The following is a 13,097-nucleotide window of genomic DNA, read 5'->3' on the forward strand; positions in this document are numbered from 1 at the left end:
ATTGCTTTACAATGGTATGTTAGTTTCTGCTTTATAACAAAGTGAATCAGTTATACATATACATATGTTCCCATATCTCTTCCCTCTTGCGTCTCCCTCCCTCCCACCCTCCCTATCCCACCCATCCATGCAGTCACAGAGCACCAAGCTGATCTCCCTGTGCTATGCGGCTGCTTCCCACTAGCTATCTATTTCACGTTTGGTAGTGTATATATGTCCATTCCATTCTCTCGTTTTGTCACAGCTTACCCTTCCCCCTCCCCATATCCTCAAGTCCATTCTCTAGTAGGTCTGTGTCTTTATTCCTGTCTTACCCCTAGGTTCTTCATGATATTTTTTTTTCTTAAATTCCATATATATATGTGTTAGCATACGGTATTTGTCTTTCTCTTTCTGACTTACTTCACTCTGTATGACAGACTCTAGGCCCATCCACCTCATTACAAATAGCTCAATTTCGTTTCTTTTTACGGCTGAGTAATATTCCATTGTATATATGTGCCACATCTTCTTTATCCATTCATCCGATGATGGACACTTAGGTTGTCTCCATCTCTGAGCTATTGTAAATAGAGCTGCAATGGACATTGTGGTACATGACTCTTTTTGAATTATGGTTTTCTCAGGGTATATGCCCAGTAGTGGGATTGCTGGGTCATATGGTAGTTCTATTTGTAGTTTTTTGTTTGTTTGTTTTTGTTTTTGTTTTTGCGGTACATGGGCCTCTCACTGTTGTGCCTCTCCCGTTGCGGAGCACAGACTCCGGACGCGCAGGCTCAGCAGCCATGGCTCACGGGCCCAGCCGCTCCGCGGCATGTGGGATCTTCCCGGACCGGGGCATGAACCCGTGTCCCCTGCATCGGCAGGCGGACTCTCAACCACTGCGCCACCAAGGAAGCCCTATTTGTAGTTTTTTCAGGAACCTCCATACTGTTCTCCATAGTGGCTGTACCAATTCCCATTCCCACCAGCAGTGCAAGAGTGTTCCCTTTTCTCCACACTCTCTCCAGCATTTATTGTTTCTAGATTTTTTGATGATGGCCATTCTGACTGGTGTGAGATGATATCTCATTGTAGTTTTGATTTGCATTTCTCTAATGATTAATGATGTTGAGCATTCTTTCATGTGTTTGTTGGCAGTCTGTATATCTTCTTTGGAGAAATGTCTATTTAGGTCTTCTGCCCATTTTTGGATTGGGTTGTTTGGTTTTTGTTACTGAGCTGCATGAGCTGCTTATAAATTTTGGAGATTAACCCTTTGTCAGTTGCTTCGTTTGCAAATATTTTCTCCCATTCTGAGGGTTGTCTTTTGGTCTTGTTTATGATTTCCTTTGCTGTGCCAAAGCTTTGAAGTTTCATTAGGTCCCATTTGTTTATTTTTGTTTTTATTTCCATTTCTCTAGGAGGTGGGTCAAAAAGGATCTTGCTGTGATTTATGTCATAGAGTGTTCTGCCTGTGTTTTCCTCTAAGAGTTTGATTGTTTCTGGCCTTACATTTAGGTCTTTAATCCATTTTGAGCTTATTTTTGTGTATGGTGTTAGTATGCAGAAAATTATAAGACACTGATGAAAGAAATTAAAGATGATACAAATAGATGGAGAGATATACCATGTTCTTGGATTGGAAGAATCAACATTGTGAAAATGACTCTACTACCCAAAGCAATCTACAGATTCAATGCAACCCCTATCAAACTACCACTGGCGTTTTTCACAGAACTAGAACAAAAAATTTCACAATTTGTATGGAAACGCAAAAGACCCCGAATAGCCAAAGCAATCTTGAGAACGAAAAATGGAGCTGGAGGAATCAGGCTCCCTGACTTCAACTATACTACAAAGCTACAGTAATCAAGACAGTATGGTACTGGCACAAAAACAGAAAGATAGGTCAGTGGAACAGGATAGAAAGCCCAGAGATAAACCCACGCACATATGGTCACCTTATCTTTGAAAGCATGACTTCTAACGTGACTTTAGGCTTTGCTATGTTGTAAGGGAAAGGACAGTTCCCCGACCTAACCACGCCCCCTCCACGCCCCCTCCAAGCCCTCCTCCACGCTCCGCCCCCCCCACCTCCACACCCCCCGGGCTCATCTAATCCTCCTGTGGCCTGAGTCACCGTGATGTCCAGTCTCCTCCTGCGATGGTCCAGGTCAAAAGCAAGCCTGTGGCTGCTGGCACACAGGGAGGGACTGACCTATAGAGGGTGAAGCCAGCCCAGCACTGCCTGGTCTGGACACGTGGGGAGCGTCTGCATGGGCCAGGCACTGTGCCGCGTGTTGTGGGGTACGAAGGGGAGGGCGTTTACGGGAAGGTTGCAATGGGCGAGGCCAAGTGGCCAACTAGCCATCACAGTGCTAAGTGGGGAACAGGGACAGCTGATGTGTTAGAGCACATCTACCAGCCTGGGAGCTCGGCTGGGGCCTCGGAAAGCAGGTGAATGGGATCTGAATTGTTTTGAAAGAAGGGAAAGGGAAGAGGGAGAACGGGAAGGTGGGCGTTCTGAGCTTTTCTTATTGTCCTGATGAATGAACCTAACTGGAGGGGTTGCAGGTAGTTCTGTGCGGGACACAAAGGGGACACGTACGTGACCGTCATGGCCCCAGTGTGTGCAGAGCGGTCCTCTTCCCCAGGCGCGTCCAAGCAGCTTTGCACTCACGGGCTGGTTGGGGCTGGGCAGGCAGTTCCTCCAGGCACTGGCTGGGCACCAGATGTGGGTTCTTCTAGGTCAGGCGGCTCGAGGATGCAGTTTGTGTAAACTGCAGGCATGGCCCGAGCACTGTGTAAACATAGACTATCTCCCACTCCAACGTTTCCTTTGGGGAGGCTCCCTCTCCAGCTGGGATGCTTGATTCCAACTTTCTTATCAACTTGCGCTTCCTACCCTGATATAAGGAAGCTATTAAAGTCTGGTTCCTGGTATTGCCTTGACCCCCCAGGCCATGCTTGCATTGAAGTGAATGCCCCCTTAGAGGAGAACATTCTTCACCTTTGAAAATTCTTTAGCCTCAAATGTCCCACATCAAACAAGCCTGCAAGCATTTTGAAAATGTTTCTCCAAAGCCTTATGCCCTTAACGTTTACTTTCTACTCCAGCTAGTTTATGCCTATTTACTTGGCTTTTGCGACTCTCCTTGGCAAAAGGCAGCCCAGGCTGCCTCTCTCACCCTATTTCTGGAGTTTTTTCCTTCCCAATGTTAGTCTCCTTTTTACTATCCCTTAAATAAATCCCGTTCACCTCTTTTAAAATTTTCCTCCTACTTCCCCTGTCTCCCCTTTGCCCTTCTGATTATCAAAGTCCTACCCTCCTCTCTGTCCAAGTGCCACAGAAACAAGGAATTTGAGGAAAAAGAAGTGGCGACGGACACCCCTCAAGATCTAGCTGTAAAAACTCCACGCATTGCCTAAGCCCTCTTACCTTCATTTTTCTCCCTCTCATCTGAACTCCTATGGAAGTTATAGTCTCTGCCACACAATTTAGGACGTGGTGGTGGTCAGCCTCCAATGCGTCTCTACTCCAGGTGTTCACACCCTTGTGTAGCCCCTCCCAAAATGAACAGGGTCAACCCCCATAGCTAGTAGGTTATTGTGGCTCAGTAAAAAACAATAAGAGACTTCTGCCTCTCTTGGATTATTTTGCAGGCAAGGATCCAGCTGCCATATTGTGAGGACTCTCAAGCAGCCCCATGCAGGGGTCCACGTGGGAAAGAACTGAGGCCACTGCCAAAGGCCAGCACCAACTTGCCAGCCTCGTGAGTGAGCCATCCGGGAAGCAGATCCTAGTCAAGCCCCAGGTAATGGCTTGTCTGCAGCCTCTTGAGAGATCCTGAGTTAGGACCAGGCACCTGTAAGTGGCTGCCGAATTCCTGACCCACAGAGACTAATAATAAGTGAGATAATAAATGTTTCTTGTTGTATTAAGCTGCTAAGTTCTGGAGTGATTTGTTATACAGACATAGAAAACTAATTCAGAACGTAAAAATAAAAATGATAGTAATCATAATAGTAATAGCAATTAATATTACTGAGTGTTTAATAAATGCCAGGCACTGCTTAGCACTTTATACATAATATCTCACTTAACAGTATAGTCAGTCATAATCATCACCACCACAGTTAACACTGGTGAAGTGCTGCACGCATATTCTATTCAATGAAGTGGGTACGGTGATTAGTATCATTCCCATCTTACTTTTAAAGAACTTGAGACACAGAGAGGTTGAGTCATGTGTCCAGGGCGCACACAGCTTGGATGTGGCAGAGCTGGGACTGGAACCCAGTCTGGCTCTAAAGCCTGCGCCCCCAACCCCTCTTCCCTACACCGTTTGTGCTGGTCTGTGTGAGTCTTGTTTCTCTGATACAAGCTGACTCTTTTTTTAGTGACTGTGCCTTTTGCCTTTGATTCCCCACCACAGTGTGCAGATAATAAGGGCTCAATAAATGCTTAAGGATTTATGGGATCCCCACTCAGCCCTCAGTCATTCAACCACTCGGTGGTGGCACTTACCACTTGTAAATACGGCAACGAACTTATCACATGTAAATACGGTAACGTTCTTATCACATGTAAATACGGTAAAGCTTTTTCCAGGCGGGAGCACAACTGCTGTCACACCGAGAGACCAAGACAAGGGCTCTGTATGGCCCGTGTGGGGATGTGACCTGAGGCCACTCACGTTCCTCGAGCCTCCACGCTTCTGTCCCACCCATTGGGGTACTTTGCCCCGACTGTGGCCCTGGGAACATGGAAAGCATCTTGCATTTACCTGTCAGACGCTGGCTTGGAGAAGCTCTGACAGCCAACAGGTCACATGAAAGCGCAGTTGCTCATGTCCCACATCAACCTCCGCCCCCTCCGGCCCCGCCTTGGGTCTGGGAGTCCGGGAGGTGAGAGCTTGGGAGAAAAGAGGCTGTGGGCCTCCTGCAAAACTGTGGGACCCTTTGTTATCACACGGCTACTGCCAGGGGCTGCTGGCAGGAGCCTGATAGAACAGGTGGCTGGAAACCCTCCCCAGAGTAAAGGTCCTTTGTGTCCTGTCGCTCCAACGTGGACCTGACGGATGACTCAACAACTGCTTTACAAATTCATCTTACCAAACACCTGGGGAGCTCCTCCTAGGAGCAGAGCCCCAGACCAGAAAGATGAATACGACAGGGTCCCTGCTTCCCAAGTGCTAACAGCCAGTGATGAATACTGACTGAATATATAATTCAGACCTCTTTCAAGGCCTGGGGGCAGGGGCGATGGGGAGATGGTGGGGAGGTAGGGGGATGGGAAATTGGGGTTGGGAGGAGGCCAGTTGCCAGGCCCCAGTTTTCACATGAGAGCATCATGCTCAGGCCTGCTTAAATGTTAACCTGCTGGCCTGCCCAGCCTCTTGCCTCTGGAAGCAAGATGCCAGGCTGGATGGAAAGAGCTGTTTCTACATCTGTTCCAAGGGCTTCCTGGAAACACAGAAGAAAGGAAAAGAAAGCCCAGGCCCTTGAGTCCCAGCCTGCTTCTCTCCAGGGAGCTGTGAGTCACCCTTGGGAAATAGTGTGAAGAGCCCACCAGGGCATCCCGAACCTTTACCTGATGGTCTTGACCGTGTCATGGCCTCCCCAGCTGTCTGACCTTCCCAGGGCTGCTGCTGTAACAAAGTACCAACACTGGGTGACTTCAAACAATGGAAACGCACTGTCTCCATTCTGGGGGCTACACGTCCTAATTCAAGTGTGGCCAGGGCCACGCTCTCTCTGGCAGCTCTAGGGGAGGATCCTTCTTTGCTTCATCCAGCATCTGGTGTTTGCCAGCACTCTGGGCACCCCTTGCTTGTACACGCATCACTCCGCTCCCATGGCCATCGTCTTCCTTCCGTCCAAATTTCCCCTTTTTATAAAGACGCCAGTCATATTGGGTTAGGGTCCATCTGACCTCATTTTAATTTGATTTTCTCTGTACAGACCGTGTTTCCTAATAAGGTCACATTCTCAAGTAGTGGGTGTCAGGACTTGGGCATATCTTTTTTTTTTTTTAATATGCTCAATGTGATTCTTTTTTAAAAAATTAATTAATTTTATTTATTTTCGGCTGTGTTAGGTGTTCGTTGCTGTGCACGAGCTTTTTTTTTTTTCTCTAGTTGCGGCGAGCAGGGGCTACTCTTCGTTGCAGTGCACAGGCTTCTCACTGCAGTGGCTTCTCTCGTTGGGAGCATGGGCTCTAGGCGCGCAGGCTTCAGTAGTTGTGGCACACGGGCTCAGTAGTTGCGGCGCACGGGCTTAGTTGCTCCGCGGCATGTGGGATCTTCTTGGACCAGCGCTTGAACCCGTGTCCCCTGCGTTGGCAGGCGGATTCTTAACCACTGTGCCACCAGCGAAGCCCTTGGGCATAACTTCTTTGGGGACACAATTGGAATCATATCACTGGTCTCACCAGGCTATTCTTGGCAAGCCCAGTAGCCAAGGGAGAAGGGGACAGGGAGACAGGGACAGAGACAGACAGGATGGAGCAGACAAGAAGGAGATAGCAGGAAACAGACTCAAGTGCACACACATGACCTATATGGGAATAGAATCTAAAAGAGAGTGGGTATATATGTACAGGCATAGCTGATTCACTGTGCTGTAGAGCAGAAATTGACGCAACATTGTAAATCAACTCTACTCCAATAAAAATTAATTTAAAAGAAAAAGAGCACACACAGCTGAAGGTGGTGGCCTTGAACAGGAGAAATGACCCCTTACCCTCTGGCAGAATCCTCCAGCCTCGTTGCCTACAGAAACGGGTGGAGGTCTGGTCGGACACTGCGGAAGAGCGCTAGCGGGGGGAAGGGTGGCAGAGGGATCCGCCAAGTTCAAGGGGGGACATGTAGTTTGAGGACTCAAGTGAGCTGGCAGCCTCGGTGACAAGGCTGACAGGTGTCACAGCCGGGCTTTCCTCAGGTTCCCTTATGCTGTTGCATGTAGGTTTCCGCTCGCCTGGGGGATGTGCAGGCACGTCTGTGGGGGGGCTCTGAGAAGTCAGTTCACCTGCTGACCTGGGGTCCCGTGAAGGAGGTGGGAAGCGTGGCCGCCGGACCCGAAGGGCTGGGCGGGGCGTGCCCTGGCCTTTCCGGGCCTGGAGAGGGGAGCAAAGAAGGGAGAGCCGGAGGGCCCGGAAGACGGCTCGCAGGGCCAGAAGCTGGAATCCAGGATTTGGAGGCAGCACATTTCTGGGTGAGGACAAGGTCCAGGGTGTGGCTTGGGGGTGGGGGTGGCCGGAACGAAGGGGCAGCAGGGGTCCTTGGGGGTCTGTGAGGTGGAGAAGTGCGATGGGTCACCCAGGGGCCTGAGCACAAGAGGCTGGACACAGGGAAGACACCTGGCGGCCATGCCTGGTACCTGCGTGGCTGGAAAGAGGCGGAGCTGGGTGGCGCGCGCCCCCGAGGAGAGGGGCCTGTACGTCTGAGCGCGGGCGTGTCCGGCGAAGCTAGGAGGGGCCGCTGGGACGGGCTGGGCCGGGCAGGTGGGGAGCCCCTAGGGAGTGGCCCCTCGAGGGCTGCTGCCTTTCAGGGTGGAGTTCTGGGGGGCGGAGGTCAGTTTGTTTAGGAAGGGGGTCCCATGCGGGCGCGGGTGGAGAGTGTGCGATGCCGGGGCACGATGAGGGGTCTCGGGAAGCTGTCCCAGAGGGGCCAGGGTGCCCCGGGAAGCTGTGTGTCACATGCAGGCACGAGCCAACCCCAGCGAAGAGGAAGGAAGCGTGGCTCCGACCGGGGCGCAGGGGGCTTCGGGGCCGCAGCAGCGGTCAAAGATGTGGACGTGCGGGCGGGGATTCAGGCCGAGGAGGAGGAAACCAGTTCAGCCAGGTAACTGGTTCGACGAGTGCCCAGGACAAAGCCGGCCGCCTGCAATGACCAAAGAACAGTGTGTTCGGGAGGGTGAGGGAGCACCAATGGCTGGAAAACTAGCGCAGATCCCGGGATGGCCACGAGGGGGCGCCGGCTTCCTCCCGGAGGCACGGGATGCTAGCAGTCCCCGCGGAAGATAACTTCTGAGTTTGCATCGAAAAAGAGAAAAAAGTTTTCGTGTCTGCAGGGCAGCCTTGGCGTTGATCCTGGAAAAGCTGCCTACCCAAGAAGAGAAAGGAGACCAAAGGGTAGGACTACTGCTTCCAAGGTCAAGGTGCCCACTACTGTCACTGGGGAAAGAGAGAGAAGGGGTGGAGAGGCGGGGAGAAGAGGGCAGGAACGGGAGGGAGGGAGAGAAGCGGTGCTGAGATCCACACGGGGAGCAAAGAGAAGTAAGGGCGAGGGAGGCGGGGGCTGAAACTCCGCGTCTAAAGAAAGAAAGTAAAACTGGTGGAGGTTGAACGGAATCCTCGCAGGTGCCTCTGCTTTCATTTCCTTCGCTCTCCTGCATCAGTCAGCTTCCTGAGCCCTTCCAGAGGGGCTCTTCCCTGGAAAGTCAGAGCCCGAAGGCAGCCGGGTGGGAACTGGAAAATCCCTGACTTGGGAAAGTCACAGTTGGAAGGACGTGGAAATAACACTTTTCTTTCTGATAGGGGCTAAGTTGGAGACCTGAGCTTCGTCTGAGAGTCAAACGCGCCCGCGGAAGCCACAGCGAGACAGGATCTCCCACCTGGTCCAGGGCAGGGCTCCTCAGGGTGGGCAACGCAAAAGAGATAACGCCTGGATGGGAAGGCGCGGGGCGGGGGGCGGGGCCGGGGAGCAGCAGCCCGGAGGGGAGAGGAGCCTTCTCCGTTCAGCTACGCCTTGCCTCCTGCATCTTTATTCCACAGACATTTACGCCACACTTCACGGGGCGGGGGGTGGGGGGGGTGGTGGGGTGCCAGGCCTCACGGGGCCTCTAGGTTCTCCCCTGAATGGTGGTCAGGGTATCCAGTTGACATGAAGATTGTCTTTAAAAAACACACCAGTGCCGGGCTCACGATAGCTTGGCCCTATGAGTTTTGTTGTCATTATCATTATTATCATCTGGAAGGTTTCCAGGGGGGGTTCCGGCACTCCAGGAACAGAAAGGGCCTTGTGCCACCTTATGTAAAGTGATTGCAATGACATGTCCGTGCATCCAAGGACAGGCAGCAAAATCAGTGGACAGCGGGGCCTGTGAGAGCTGAAGAGACAGAAACTGAGACTCCTGGGCCCCGGGGTCCCTCATTTCTGTTCTCTGTGAGTCTTTCTGAATCTCCTTCTTCTCTCACATATTGACTAAAAGCCTCCTCTACCCCAAGTGCTGGAAATAGCATAAGAGAATCAGGTCCCTGCCCTCATGGGGCTGAGGGTCCGGTTAGGAAGACAGACGGTACCGAGAGACTCACATAATGATCAACCATGTTGGAGCACTTGCCAGATTTTCTTCCTTTTGAAGGCTGAATAATATTCCATTATATGCATGTATTACATTTTATTGACCCATTCATCCATTGATGGACGTTTGGGTTGTTTCCACCTTTGGGCTACTGTGACTGACACTACTATGAAAGTTGGGTGTGGGGGCCTTGCCTGGTGGCGCAGCGGTTGAGAGTCTGCCTGCCAATGCAGGGGACACGGGTTCGAGCCCTGGTCTGGGAGGATCCCACATGCCACGGAGTAACTGGGCCCGTGAGCCACAACTACTGAGCCTGCGCGTCTGGAGGCTGTGCTCCGCAACAAGAGAGGCCGCGATAGTGAGAGGCCCGCGCACCACGATGAAGAGTGGCCCCCGCTCGCCGCAACTAGAGAAAGCCCTCGCACAGAAACGAAGACCCAACACAGCCATAAATAAATAATAAAAATAAAGACATTCCCTTAAAAAAAGAAAAAAAGTTGGGTGTGCAAATCCAACCTTTTCCTTTTACAAGTGAAAAGAATTATAGTTGTGGAAAGTTGACCAAGAAGAGGCAGAGTTGAAGGACCTAACCCAGTCTGGGGAGGGAGTCAGGGAAGGTTTTCGGCTGAGGAAGTGACATTTTGGCCGGAACCCCAAACACGAGAAGTTAGCCAGGTGAGAAAGTAAATGAAGAAGAGTTTTGGCCACACGTGACAGCCCTGGGACAGAAGGAGGCTTGGGTTGTTCTAGGAATGGAAAGGGGGCCGGTGTGGCAGGGGCATAGTGAAGAAGGGGGCGATGGGCGGGGTGCACCTGAGGGGTCTTGCAGCACTCATTACAGACGGGCTTTTTCCTAAGAGCCTGGTGGACAACAGAAGCCCTCGAAGCAGAAGAGTAAAATGTCCAGATATGGAGTTAAAACAAAAAATGGCTCCTGTTGCAGTGGGAGGAGTGAATTGGAGTTTGGCCAGGTAAGGGGTCAGGAGAGAGCACCACCCCCTTAGACAGCGTCATAGTTGCCCAGGCAAGCAGCGCTGGTGGCCCCAGTCCGCCCTTTTCCGTCCTACCTCCCCAGTCACTCACACTTCTTTTCCCAGATTAGCTATTATCAAAATTTTAAAAATTCACTTCTCTCTATTCCCAGATTTTCAGTAGTGAGCATATATTTATAGTGGGAGAAAGAGACTTGTAAAAGCAAAGGCGTCAATATTATGAAGCAGAATCCACCTGACTCCTGTATAAGGGAGGTAGAATGTGATTTCTTGTGGGGGACAGAGGCTGGGACAGTATGGCCCTATTTGTTAGCATCTAGCAAGTGTTTCCGGGAAATTTCCGCCCTGGACTCACTGCAGGGACTCTACTCCTTAGGATGGCGAGGATGGAGGGAAACATTCCTTATTGGGGGGGGATGAACTGGGGGTGAATAGGAGGTCTCACTTAGCTCAGATGATTCTGTGTGAAATTCCTGCAGTCCTGGCAGCCAGCCACCTCCCTCCATTCCTCCCTGCTTCCTCCTTCCCTCACTTGCTCACGCATCTCACCTGGAAGTTATGTGGATGCAGGGGGGAGAGAGGAGATCTCAAGTTGCAGGAATGAGACATCCTTTTACTTCCCAGCCGAGCTGATCAATTTATATGGACAGGCGTGATCTAATCAATTGTCTTGTAAGGAAAGCAAGGTGTTCATCAAATTCGAATACATTTTCACCACACTGTTCTCCCTCTCACACGTTATCTTGGGCTCAAATTAAACAGTGTAGATTGGACAAATATTTGGATAGTCACTTATCTTGAAGACCCTTGAGATTGCACACTTCTTTCCTTTGTCCCCCACCTTGTCTCTCCCACTCATTACTCAGATATAATTTATGTAATTAATTTATATCCCAAGTCATTCCAAAAAGGAGTTGTTGTGGCTTACCAAATGACAAAACCCAGATAATAAAACCAATGATATATGAACTCAAATAGGAAAACAGATTGGAGAAAAACATTAAAAACCAAAAGTTCATTCCAGTTACTCCAAGGGACCCTAATGCCAGATTTGAAGTGTTTTGCTGATCAGGGTGAAAAAGGAAACTGGATACACATCTCTCTTGATCAGAGAAAAGGATACATTGTGATTTTCTTTTTCAGGGAAGACTTAGCTTTTCTTGGTGCTAAACTTGGAAAGAAATTTCTCCTACGGTACCTGGTAGAGAGACAGAATGAACACTATCTTGACAACCGTTTGGGGTCAAGTCAGAATTTTTTTCTGAAAGAAATTCATATGACTTATTCCAATAACGACTTTTGGTAAATAGTCAAAAACCCTAACGCTGCAGATTTACCCAGAGACGCTGATTCAGTGCGGGCATTTAAAAGCACACTGGAGGAAGCTCAGACTGCCAAGAATTTTTGGAGGCAAAGGCTATTTTCTAATGTATTAGCCATTCTTTTATTTTGCATCTTTGAACATGTAAACATTATGTCACCAGTGTTGTCATCCAAATCATTATGATTTTTAATAGGATGCAATTTTGGGTAAATCCTGTGACACGCAACTATAGACCTATCTCCATGATTAAGGAAGAACTGGGGATTTGATCATTCAGACGCGAGTCCACTTAAGCTAATTCCCATCTGAGCGATGTATTCATTTATACCATGTCTCTTCTCACAGTTGGGCCAATGGGGCATACAGGAGGTGCATAATATAAAATGGTCAGCTATAAATTAAAAATCAAGGCAAGGGAAACATTAACTATGGAGTCAAGACCAGGGTGGGTATAGGGTGAGGTTGGACAGGGTGCAGATATGATGGCATTACAATCCTACTGTTGCTACAGATTGGTTGCAAATTTGTTTTGGGCTTCGGGGGTCGGGCAGTGATAAAGTTCACATTTCCCCTGTGGACCACAAACGTCTTGCTGAAACACAACTATACTGTATCTCCATCATTCTCCTGATCTGTAACCCATTACCTCCATGAAAAACTAACTAGAGACAGTGCAATTTGCTCTTTGCCAACAAGGGCCCCCGGGGCCTTCACTTACGTTTGTGAGAGCTCTTGGGGTCTCTCTGTCTTGCTCTGTGCTGCTGTTCCATTCTCACTTCTACCCCAGGCTTCCTTCCACTGCTCAGACTTTGTGCCCCCCCGCCCCCAACTTTAGCTCATCTATGGCTTTGCCCCACCATGGGCCTGATTCCACCTCAGGGCTTCTTTTCAGATCTGGCCGCCTCTACTACTGGCTCACGTGGTTCCTCCAAGAGTGATAATCTGGTTGGTCCAGTTCATCATTTGACACTTGGCCATGTTACAGGTTGTTGGCCTTTCTATGGACAGGTGGCCAGGGTCAGGTGCTCCAGTGCCCCCAGTCCAGTTAGCCATGGGTCAAGTCACATGGTCGAGAATATGAGCCAGGGAGTGGGGGGAAGGGATGTGGAGGGACCTGTAGGTGAAAGCATTTTCCTCGCAACGACGTTCAAGTCCTGCAGGCAATCAAAGACCCGCCAGGTGGGCTGGCTCTGAACTCGGATTCACCACTCACTCTTCCATCTCCAGCCAGTTGTGGAACCTTTTCCCCACCTTATCAATGAGGATACTGCACCCTCCTTGTGCTTCTTCTTTGGCGGGGGCGGGGGGGGGTTGGTTTTGGTTTTAAGATTACTGAGCTACTACATATGATCTCACTTATAGGTGGAATCTAAAAAAGTGACACAAATGAACTTATTTAGAGGACAGAAACAGACTCACAGACACAGAAAACAAACTTGTGGTTACCAAAGGGGAAAGGGGTGGGGATAAATTAGGAGTTTGGGATTAACAGA

The 13,097-nt window shown here is 49.9% G+C and overlaps 1 long non-coding RNA gene across 1 annotated transcript; it reads left to right on the top strand.

Annotated features, from left to right (window-relative positions):
* The first annotated feature begins 5,896 nt into the window (after nt 1-5,896).
* LOC111182910 (uncharacterized) lies at nt 5,897-11,018 on the top strand. The gene is made up of 3 exons (XR_016389079.1): nt 5,897-8,116; nt 8,522-8,623; nt 9,522-11,018. It is a non-coding gene; the product is annotated as an uncharacterized LOC111182910 (long non-coding RNA).
* Nucleotides 11,019-13,097: the final 2,079 nt, after the last annotated feature.

The sequence above is a fragment of the Delphinapterus leucas genome, chromosome 19, assembly GCF_059928025.1.
Source record: "Delphinapterus leucas isolate spDelLeu-1000000601 "Yukka" chromosome 19, BTC_Dleu_Yukka2, whole genome shotgun sequence".
In the NCBI taxonomy this organism is placed as follows: Eukaryota; Metazoa; Chordata; class Mammalia; order Artiodactyla; family Monodontidae; genus Delphinapterus; species Delphinapterus leucas.